This window comes from Eutrema salsugineum, unplaced genomic scaffold (genome assembly GCF_000478725.1).
Source record: "Eutrema salsugineum unplaced genomic scaffold, Eutsalg1_0 scaffold_10, whole genome shotgun sequence".
In the NCBI taxonomy this organism is placed as follows: Eukaryota; Viridiplantae; Streptophyta; class Magnoliopsida; order Brassicales; family Brassicaceae; genus Eutrema; species Eutrema salsugineum.
Window position 1 is genome coordinate 780735 of NW_006256908.1, and position 11913 is coordinate 792647.

An 11913-nucleotide genomic window follows, 5' to 3' on the forward strand; every position below is an offset into this window, starting at 1 on the left:
TTAGGCTCCAAATGACTCCCCAAGCACCTGATAAAGACTTCAAAACATGCAAAACTCTTTGGGACCTAATGCAAGCCCTAAATCCTATTTTCATGCCTAAAGACTCAATTTACATGGGGAAAACACATAATGAGGACTCTAAAATGCACTCTAAATGATGTAAAATATAGACATATCAACTCCCCCACACTTGTCCTTTGCTTGTCCTCAAGCGAAGAGAACAAATGAGAAGAAGAGGTTGTAATGCAGATGGAGCTCATATTTCCTTTTTAGAAAGAAGTGATCACCAAGAGAACTCGGATTCATGCTCAAATATGCAATGCAAAGCCATACTCAGATATTTCACAATTAAAGCACAGAATCTCCACAAGTCATTATCACATTCAACTCTTTCACAGTCATTAAGCTCGTAACCGGTGAATCAAATGATGCAATGTTCAAATAGGCTGGCTTGGCTAGGGTAAGGTCATGAGACAAAAATGATCTCATCAATATTCAAGCGGGTGTAATGCAACAATGGGATCACTCAATGAACGACCAAACTTTGGCAGAATGCTAAAGGTAAAAAGCAACCGATGCATACAAGGGCAAGACTCATCACACCCCACACTCCACTCAAAGCGTTTCTCACTTGCTCACCCTCTCAGAATCCTCACTCTTCACAATCGTTTTCTTTTCACTAGGGGACTCGCCTTTTTCTTTCATTTTCAAGCCTTGGTTTTCACTTATTCACACAGCTCTTTTCTTTCATAGCATATAGCCTCTTTTAGACACTTGAGCCTTTGGCTTCTTTTCATTTCAGAGCTTATCTTTTCACATCCAAGACTTAATTCATTTTCATTCATTCCCCTAGGTATTTCCACTCTCACTTTTCCACTCAGCTCACCTTTTTCCACTCACCAACAAGTCTTTTCCCCCACACTTATTTCTCACCAATACTCTTGGTTCCTTGATGTTGGAACATATCACTCAATGAGCCAAGCCCTTGTCGCTCTAAACCTAACACTTTCTGCCAAGTTCAGTCCAAGGTGGCCTTACAATTCACACACGAACATTGGCTCGAAAGAAAGATGGGTTCAAGGTGAGGGAACTGATCCATGATGCGGATTCAGCTGCTTGAGCTAAGGAAGGAGGGTGGTAAAAGCAACGATTCTAGCTCAAGTATGTATGTCGGTATCCACAAGCCTATTCAAGCAATGCATCAAAAGATATTTACATTTCAAGTTCAGGGTTATCACTTAGCTAGAGTTGAGTTCAATTCAAACTTGCTTCTTAGATTCAAATCGTTTCAGACTTTGCAAGCACAGAAAAAGATTCACAAGCATATTCAGTTCAAGTTTTCAAAGTGATGTACTCTCTAGAAAACCTATCATTACTCCCAGCAAGATGCAACCTATATGATGCAACTAGACTCGATCCTAAAATTGTGAATGCAACTAGAATGAACATTTTTTGTGAAAATTTTCTGATTAGATGCAACTACATGAGACTCAAGACTCAAAGTGGAAAATAAGATCAAAGAAAACATGATTAGTAAACACTAAACTCCTCCCCCACACTTAAATAACACAGTCCTCTGTGTTATAAAAGCATAAGAGAGAAGTGAAAGGAAAAAGCAAGAAAAATGCAAAATGAAAAATTAAGAACTAGATGCATATGTACCATGAGTTTGGAGAGTTACCAGACTTGTTCATGATAGAATGGAGGCATTGGACATGGAGGAGGATGCTGGTGCTTTGAACCCTCTGCTTGGACTCAAGTCTCTCAAGCGTCCCTTTTTGTTCATGCTCGTTCAGGGACCCCTCTGCCTAGCCATGCCGAGGCTTCTATACCGAGGTGGACAAGTTTCTGTGTAAGTGGCAAGGGCACCTCGGTATTAGCTCAAGAACACCTCGGCTTTGGCTCTCCAGGGCTTCTCACAGCACTTTGTTCCGTGAAGATCAAACATGAGACCTCGGTAATGATCATCTCGAGGTGCTTGGCCGAGGTCTCAGGTTTACTGCTCCTTTGAATCATAAGGCCGCCACCTTTAAGCTCCTCTCTGCACTTGTTCCTTCAAACCATTGAGCAAGAACGCTTTCTAGAACCTGAGATCACTTAGCAAAACCATCAAAACGTTCTGAAAATACTAAAGAAAAGATTAAAAAGACTATATACAAGGATAAGCTTGGGGTGTCTCCCAAGAGCACTTTGTTTAAAGTCACTAAGTTTGACTTTGTAAAACCTTTCTTAATGAGGGAGAGGAGGAGCTTTGATGCTCCTTGTCATGTCCATGAATTCAAGCATGAGGTCCTTGTTCATCAGCTCTTGGACACCACCAGATCCCTTGTCTATGAGTTCTTGTGTGAGGATAGCTCTGACTTTGGCAAATGGTCTTGATCTCACATTGCCTTTAACTTTGTATTCCACAGCTCCACCATCAAACTTCCATGGAGTGAGAGCTAAGACTTGAGAAGAAGAAGACCCAAGAGTGAATGGTTTAATGCTTGTTGGGCGCTTGTCTTGGGACTCTGAACCATTGCTTTTGTTGCTGCTGATCTCTTTCTCACCTGGTGTAGGAGGTGGAGATTCCAAGCAATCCTCATCATCACTAAAGAACTTCTCACCATCAATGAACTCAAGATCAAGCTCTCTTTGGTGTTCTTTCTTTTTCTCACAAGCAGCAAACGGCTGATCCTTCTCTTTCATTTCACAAGTCCCCACATACGTCATCTCAAAGTTTTGAAACTCATCACAGAGACTTACAGACACATAAGCTGGCGGTTCAATAGCTTTTTCTTCTTTCTGAAGCTGTTGTTCGGCCTTTTCTTCAGCAGTAATCTGAACTTTGTCTCTAGAAGCTCCATGGATGTCTTTTATAGCGAAAACTTCAGTTCCAAGGGTCACCTATCCACTGAGTTGCTCAATGTCCTCATTGTCTTGTGAAGAAAGACCTCTAAGAGCAATGTCTTCTTGTGGACAAAAGAGTACACGTTCTATCTCCTTTACAGCAGCTTCATGATCTTTGCTCTCCATGTGATTCACTTGAGAGGTTAAACTCTCTATTTTGTGGTGGAGATCATTGTATGAACGCTTTACTCTTGTTGTGAGCTCATCTTGTCCCTTCAGAAGTTGTTGGAACATGCTGTTCAGCTCCATTTCTTGAGTCTTTGAAGCAGCTTGCTCTTGTGGAACAGACTCTTGCTGAAAACGAAGCTCCACCTCAGTTTTACCATCTTGACAATATTCAGTATCAAGCTCTTTGTATCTTTCATTGCTCTTGGCCAAATTCTCAACAAGTAACTCTCCTTGTTCTATGGTAAGAGTCGCAAAACGCCCATTGCTAGCTGCATCCAATGTCCATTTATGCTCTCTATCAACTCCCCAATAGAAGATACTAAGAATAGCTTCTTGTTGGAACCCATGATGGGGACAATCTCTAGTGTAGCCTTTAAGTCTCTCCCATGCTTCATCAAAGGTCTCATGGATTCTTTGTTTGAAGCCCAAGATGTCTTTCCTAGCTTGGATAGTCCTTTGTATGGGATAAAACCTTTGGAGGAAGATCATCTTGCAATCATACCAAGAATTTACCAAGTGGGATGGTAATGCTCTCTCCCATTTGCTTGCCTTTTCTCCAAGTGAAAATGGAAACAAGATGAGCTTGATACTGTCGTGGGGCACTCCTCCAGTCCTAAATGTGTCACACAACCTCTCAAAGCAGTCCAAATGATCATATGGATTCTCCATACCAGACCCCAAGAACTTAGTTTCTTGAATCAACTTAACCAAGCTTGCTTTGATCTCATAGGCCGCAGCTTCAATTGGAGGAGGGTGGATGCCATACCTCTTTCCATGACTACAAGGAGTGTCACAGCTTCCAACTGTTGGCGTTTTCTTTGGAGCTTGGGTCAGTGCTGGAGGTTGTGGCTGTTGTTGCGATTTTGGGACTGGAATAATGCTCTTGTGGACGTCCATCTCCAACAGCTCAATAGAACGTGTCTTTCCATTTCTCTTCTTGTGAATTTGGTACCTTTCAAAGCTCAAGAGAATCAAGGAAGACAAGTTAGTAACAATGAAAAAGAGAAAATTCATCATCTCAAAGAGATGCATGCTCTTAGTGATATACATTAACATGGTGAAAATAAAAGCTTAGTAAAACAAAAGAAAACAATGACTTGATCTCAAGAAGATCCAAAGTTCTAATGCTAGAATGAACTCTCCAATTGGCAACGACGCCAAATTGATAGCAGGAATTTTTCAATCCTTGATCAATTCCTCAACTACTCACGCCAAATTGATAGCAGGAATTTTTCAATCCTTGATCAATTCCTCAACTACTCATGTCATTGTAGCACTTGAGGTAGTCTAACAAGCGGATGAGTTGGTAACAAGGTGATCTAAAATATAAAGTAAACAAAAAAAAACAAGCAGTAATTTAAGAACAAGCAACAAGACAACAAAACAAAGACTCAGATTCAAAACAAAGAGAAAGCTAAACCTCTAGATGTGATCATTGATTAGGGTGATTCAAAACAAAGAGAAAGCTAAACCTCTAGATGTGATCATTGATTAGGGTGCTTTAGAGATTTATTCATGATGCTAAGAACAATAATGCAATGCAAGTTACTCTTTAGTCTAGACTTCAAAAGCAGATTAATTCATTCCCATGACAATAAACTCTTTGTAAATCACTTAATCAAGATTAATTCACCTTAAGTAAGATCAAGCAATCAACAAGCATAAATTATCAAGTCTAATAATGACCAAACGGTTTCTATTTCAAGGAGACCGAATCTTACACAGAAAGCAGCAACAAGCAATCACATGATCTCAAAACCAATTAACTTAGAACTCAAATCTAGACTAATCCTCTCATGAAGGCATTAATCTCTACACTAATCCACTTTCAAACCAAATCATCATTTGTGAAATATGAATCAGTGAGCATTAAGAAACAGTTCTAATATGTCATTCATGCATTTAACAAATCATTCCCATGATGAAAAAGGCATAAACCCTTAGCTTAGCTCATTCAGACATTTCATCAAACACCTTGTGGGTGGAGAAATGACTAAGGTCTAGATCAGAGTGATGTGCAAAGATCTAGCATTAAGAGCAGCTAACTAAGGAAAGGAGATGAGAATCTAGAACCTAAACATCATAAACCGATCATCTAAGCACCCTAATCTATACACCTAGAAGCTTAAAAGATAACTACTCACTAATCATGATTAACACACCATTTCTTTTGCAAGAGGTGGTGTTAATCATGATTAGAAGCAGAGATGAGATGATTAGATGATAAGAAACAGCTTTAAGATGATTAAATCTGCTAGTTATCTCTAGATCAAACTCGTTTTTACACTAAGAAGTAGAGAGAAAACAAAGAGAAAGCAGATTAGAGGATAAGATAAAGCATAACTAGGGTTTTAGTCTCTAAAAACTATTTATATAAAAGGGTGTGGGCCGGGTCAGCCCAGGACAAACTGGGTACTGACCCGCCCTTTCTGGGTTGCTGGAGCCACCCCTCGCCATCTGAAGAAGTCTCACACCGAGGGCCATACACCAGGGGGTCATGTGCTGGGTTGAAACTTTGATGAACACTTGAAGAACATGCATGAGACTTGGCATTTGATCCGGTTAAAGCTTTGAAACGTGAAGAGGATTTGTTTGTGATCTGGGTTGGAGAGATGAGGACCTCGGCATACATGCCGAGGTGCCTGGTACCCGAGGTTTGTGTAACATAGGAGCTCGGCATAGCATGCTGAAGGGTTCACACCAAGGTCTGCTTCAACACTTAGTCGTTTGGGGATCATTTTGGTGATCAAGGGAGCCTCGGTGTTGAAAGGCGGAAGTCCTACCTCGAGGTATAGTCCCAAGGCTTCGTAAACATGCCTCCTCGGCATACATGCCGAGGTATTCACGCCGAGGTAGGACACAGCACTTAGCTTACAGTTGCATCTCTTAAAACCCGAATTGAGCAGCTTCTCTTCTGTTCAGTGTAACTTTCAGCTCGTAACTCCAAATGCTCTGAGACCAGTTCCATAGTCAAGATGACTCAATAAGCTCGAACTTTGGTGAAGAAACCGTCGGAGCTTGGGAAGTGGAAGGCTTCCTGGATTTCACATCTTTGAACCGCATTGGAATCACCGGGAAATAAGCTGTTTGGACCGATGTGAACTCCGGAGACTTTATCTTTCAAACCACTCGTCCGAATTTAGCGATCCCAACCGTTCCGAAAAGGTCTTTCAAAGATCTCAAACTTTGATGAAGACCGGGCAAGCTGGTTCGGTCCGGAAAGGTTCCGTCCGCCGTGATCTTTGTACTCCACCGTTCGGTTCTCGGATGCGCGTAATGTTGGTGCATCTTCCGGAAGCTGTATCTTTCTCCCCACTGGTCCGAATTGGATAATTCCAACTGTTCTGGGATCTGTGTTTGATTATCTCCAACTTTGCTGAAGACCCCGCCAACTGGTTCGGACCGGAAGGTTCCCCGGATTGCTGATCTTGAAACGCGCGGACAAGGACAAATTTTGGTCGAGAAAAGCTTCCCGCGGTAAGGAAAATGGCCGAGGGCTGTGTACCGCGGTAAGCTTTTTGGTCGTAAAAATTCCTTCGCCTCGGCCAAAAACTCAACCCGCGGTATTTACACCTGATCTTCGACCCAGGCTGACTTTGGTCGATCGGTATGGACTTTGGTCGGTGCTGAGCGATCGGTAAGCTTTTTGGTCGAGGTTGAACGATCGGTAAGGATTTTGGCCGAGGTTTCTGTCCGTCCGGTACGCGATTTGGCCGAGAAATTCCTCCAAGCGGTTTTCACCATTTTTGACCCTTTTCTTCACCGTCTTCTTCTCTGCTCCTCTTCTTAGGCTCCAAATGACTCCCCAAGCACCTGATAAAGACTTCAAAATATGCAAAACTCTTTGGGACCTAATGCAAGCCCTAAATCCTATTTTCATGCCTAAAGACTCAATTTACATGGGGAAAACACATAATGAGGACTCTAAAATGCACTCTAAATGATGTAAAATATAGACATATCATAATTCCTTGTTCTTGAGTTTTGAAAATTGTTGCAAGTAATTCATGAAAAAAATTGATTTTTTTTTTTTTTAAAAAGAGATGAATTGGTTTCTTGCTGAGTCCCTGCTTTGCACTCTTGTTTTTGCATTGCTATGAAATTATTGGATTGATTCTTGGCTTGAGAAACTTGTTCATGTGCTATTGAAATCGATTCTTGCAACAAATGTTTTCAAAATTTTGGAGAATTTTGTGAAGCTTGTTCTTGTACTAACATTGTTTTTGAGAATCTCTTGGGTCTCAGGGTCTTCACAGCCAAGAGAAAAAGGTCAAGGTGCAAAGAATAGCACAAAGGGAAGTGTGATCCAGCGCCAAAAAGGAAAAGGCCTGAAGGAAAAGCTTTGGTGGTTGCTTCTGGTTCCAAGAAGAAGGGGAAACAGTTGGCTATGGTATCTGAGAGTGAACAGACTGAAAGTGACTCAAGCAGCTCAGCTGGTGGTTCCCAAGGCACAATTGAAGAGGGATCAAAGAAGTTCAAGAAAACTGAACCAGAAACACTTGATTATCTGGCTAAGTTTCAACAGATAGAGATCCAGCAAGGGAGATTCCCTGATTTGGACTTTCTGAAGAAGATTGGCATCTATGAAGATGTCAAGACTTTGCTTGGGAACATGGGTGTTGAGTCACTTTTGGAGATGAGAGAGATCGCTTATGAACAGGAGTCTCAAGAATTATTGGCTTCCTTTGAAGCTTTCATTTACTACCCAAGGGATTAAAGAATTATTCAAGGAGATGGGCTTGGACATGTGGAGTTTACTGTGAAGGGGAAGGACTATTCAGTGTCATTCAGAGAATTGAATGAGATTTTTGGGTTTTCAGCACCTAGAAATGAACTTCTCTCCAACCAGGTCAATCTCAGAAAAGATGAGGTCCAACTTCTATGGAGATCAATTGCTTCTGGGAAGTACACAGCTAGAACAGCTAAGTCCTCTTGGATAAGGAATCCAGTTCTGAGATATGTACACAAGATTTTCTCTCACAGCTTCTACTTCAAGATTGATGTTGGAAGAGTTCACAAAGGAGATCTGATGCTTCTTGGTGTGGGGCTGAAACCGCTGATGCCAACTCATGAAGATGGGGAACCCTATGAAGGGTATGAATACCCACTTTGCCTTGCCTCTCAATTAGCAAGGTCTTTGATGTTCTACAAAAAGTGCATGTGGGGTTCTACAAAGCAAGATGCAAAGATGGCCCATGGATGGGTGGTAACAAAGAACTTGAAAACCAAGGGGTACAGATTCAAGGAGAATAAGGCAAACTTTGATCTGATTAATGAAGCACATCTGTGTAAGATTGGCTTCCTCCAAGGAAGAGTGGGTACCAAGGTAGTATACAACTTCAAGACTCTCATCAGTGAGCCAGCCCAAGTTCTCCTGCCCAATCCCTCCATCACCACAGTCCAAGTTAAAAGGAACATTCACTTCTTCTTGCTGAAGGAAGAGCTGTACAATGTCCAACTGATCCACCAATCCTCACATACAAGCAAGCTTGCAGAGAAGAAGCCTCCCAGGGAAAGAAAGCAACCGCTGAAGATGCTACCACAAGTGCTGCTGGTGCTCAAGATGCTGATCTGCCTCCACCTCAAAAACGTTTTGGTGGAAACAGATATCACTTTGATGATTACAACTGGGAGGAGCCAGGCACTTCAGGGTTCAGAGATCAACAAAAGATTGGTATTCTCCAACAATGGTGCAAGTACCAAGACAAAACCATCCACAAGATGGCCAAGTGCATCAAGGAGATGAAGAAGAGGATCAAGAAGCTTGAAAACCCTTGCAAAGGTGGGTCTCATGCACCGGTTTCACCAAGGAACAGAGAGGAAGTTGGAGAGAGTTCCATGAACTGCACAGCCCTAGTCACATATGGAACAACTTGGGTGGATCTTGACGACGGGTCTGATGAGGCAAGCCATCATTCTTGGGAGACACCATCCGGCCACACTTCAAACCCCTCTTACTCATTGGGGTCTGACTTCCACAGCTCTTAGGTAACACTCAAAACCTTGTAAATGGCATGTAGATTTTCTTTTTCTTTTGCATTTTACTTGTTTACATTGTTTTAACTCCTTTCTCATACTTTTAAAACACAAGGGACTGTGTTATTTAAGTGTGGGGGAGGAGTTTCATCTTTTACTAGTCATGTTTTCTCTTTTCTTATTTTACACTTTGAGTCTTGAGTCACATTCTAGTTGCATATTCATGTAGTCTCATCTAAGTGCATATAAAAACCAAAACAAAAAAATGGAAAAATCTGAAAAATTTTCACAAAAAAAAAAAAATGATCATGTAGTTGCATTCTCATTTTTAGGATTGAATCTAAATTGCATATGCATGTAGGTTGAATCTTGCAGGGAGTAATGATAGGTTTTCTAGAGAGTACATCACTTTGAGAACTTGAACTGAATATGCTTGTGAATCTTTTTCTGTGCTTGCAAAGTCTGAAACGATTTGAATCTGAGAAGCAAGTTTGAATTGAACTCAACTCTAATAAGTGAAAACCCTGAACTTAACTTGAAATTATCATTTAGTGCATTGTTTGAATAAGCTTGTGGATACCAATATACATATTTGAGCTAGAATCCTGTTTTTACCATCCTCTTCTTTTTTAGATTTCTCCATGGCTGCTTGTCTTTTTGTTCCTCCCATCCTGCATTTTCTCAAACCATTGTAAGCACCAAAGCAAGAGAACAACAAAAGTTTTTCAAAAATTCACCAAGTTCATGAGCAGCACCAATCGATTTTTCTTTAAAAGAAGGTATTTCAAGCTGATTAAAAACTCATTAAACTCAAAGAAATGGCAAGAGGCAATGCACATAAAGAGTTCAGCTTGAAACACAATTTCTAAAAAAAAATATCGATTCACATGATGATTTTCAAGAAAATTTCTCAAAAATTCCAAGAACAGGTCATTCTCAAGCAAGATTCATGAAATCCCTATCCATTCTACTTGCACAATACTCACAAAATGATTCCAAGGTATCAAGAAGTCCATTAAAATCGATTCCATTTGCTTTTCTCTGTTCATGAACAGTACACTAAAGCATGGAAAAGGTGAGTTTTAACAGATTAAATACCTTGGAATCTTCAAGTTTCGAGTGTAAAACGGATGTGCAACAAGAAACTAGACAGGATTACGAGTTCAATGCAGTTGGAATCACTCAATTTGATGCAGCAACGAGAGAGATATGAAAGTTTAGAGTTCAAGAATGGAGAAGAGAGAGCAAACTCGCGATGAAGAAGAAAGAGTGGTGGGGAACAGCTGGCCTGGCGCGTCTGTTGACCGGTCAACGTCCGTACGGTCAACTGGAATTCAAATTTCTGATCGCGCCCCTTTGACCGTGTCATATGCCCGTGTCTACCACTCGAGGATGCTGCCTCTTTGCCGCGGTCTCGACTTGGTCGTGTCTTCAGGCCGTGGCAAACCCCGAGCATTGTCCTTCTTCTTTCTTCTTGCCACGGTATGATTGTGTCCCCGTGGCGAACCCCTCATGGCCGTGCTCATTCCTCGGTCAAACCCTCAAAAACTTCGCCACGGTCAAGCCTCCAGACCGTGTCTTGTAGACCGTGGCAAACACCGAACCTTGGTCGCTTCACTTTTGCTTTGCCACGGTCAGGCCTTTATCCCGTGGCAACCCCAAGTGGCAAACCCCGAGCATTGGACGTTTCACCTTCATTTTGCCACGGCCTAAGCTTCTTCCCGTGGCAACCAAGTCGTGGCATGGTCCGAATGTTGCCTGGTCCCCTTTTGTTCTTGCCTCGGCCTTGGTGTGTCTCGTGTCATTCCCACCGTGGCAATCACCGAACGTTTGTGATTTTTGTGTACTTTGCCACGGCCTGACTCCTTCCCGTGGCAACCCCAACCGTGGCATTGTCCGAGCCTAGTCCCTTCTTCTTTTCTCTTTTGCCACGGCCGCTTAGGTTCCATGTTACAAGGCCGTGGCATTCACCGAACACATGCCTCCTTTGCCACGGTCTGGCCTTGAGACCGTGATTATCTCCCCGTGGCAGCACAAAGAGACTTGCCACGCCTTGGTTTTGACCGTGGTTGGCCCCCATGTCAAAGGCCGAGCACAAGCTTGTCTCCATTCCTTCATCTCTTTTCATTCTGCATTCACTTTCCAAAGGTTCAGACTCACACCTAACACCTGTAAACACTCAACAGACCCATCAAAACATTCTAAAACATATTTACCAGAATCAGAAGATCAAAAGCATATTTACAAAGGATAAGCTTGGGGTGTCTCCCAAGAGCACTTTGTTTAATGTCTCTAAGTTTGACTTTGGGAACCTGATTAACAGGCTGGTGGATCAAGAAGGGGAACTGATGTAGCTTCCTCCTTCCCTTGTGAAACTAAGTAATGCTTGATTCTCTGTCCATTCACCACAAATTCCCTACCATTCTTCCCTTCCAAGACAATGGCACCATAAGGCCTCACTTCAAGAACTTTGAAAGGACCAGACCACCTAGACTTAAGCTTTCCTGGAAACAACTTAAGTCTGGAGTTGAAAAGCAAGACCAAATCACCAGACTTGAACTCCCTTTTTAGAATCTTCTGGTCATGCAGGGCTTTGGTCTTCTCCTTATAGATTTTTGAGCTTTCAAAAGCTTCAAGCCTGATCTCCTCAAGTTCATGAAGTTGCATGATCCTTTTCTCTTGAGCGGTCTTGATATCAAAGTTTAGAAACTTCACAGCCCACATAGCTTTGTACTCCAACTCAACAGGAAGGTGACAGCTCTTCCCATATAGCAAACTGAATGGTGATGTTCCAATTGGAGTTTTAAAGGCAGTCCTGTAAGCCCATAATGCATCATCTAGCCTTTTGCTCCAATCTTTTCTGCTTGAGCTAACAGTCCT

General features: G+C 42.0%; 1 non-coding gene across 1 annotated transcript; it reads left to right on the plus strand.

The window, feature by feature from the left end:
* The first annotated feature begins 3397 nt into the window (after window positions 1-3397).
* On the plus strand, window positions 3398-3503 carry LOC112081724. The gene has a single exon (XR_002896646.1). It is a non-coding gene; the product is annotated as a small nucleolar RNA R71 (small nucleolar RNA).
* Window positions 3504-11913: the final 8410 nt, after the last annotated feature.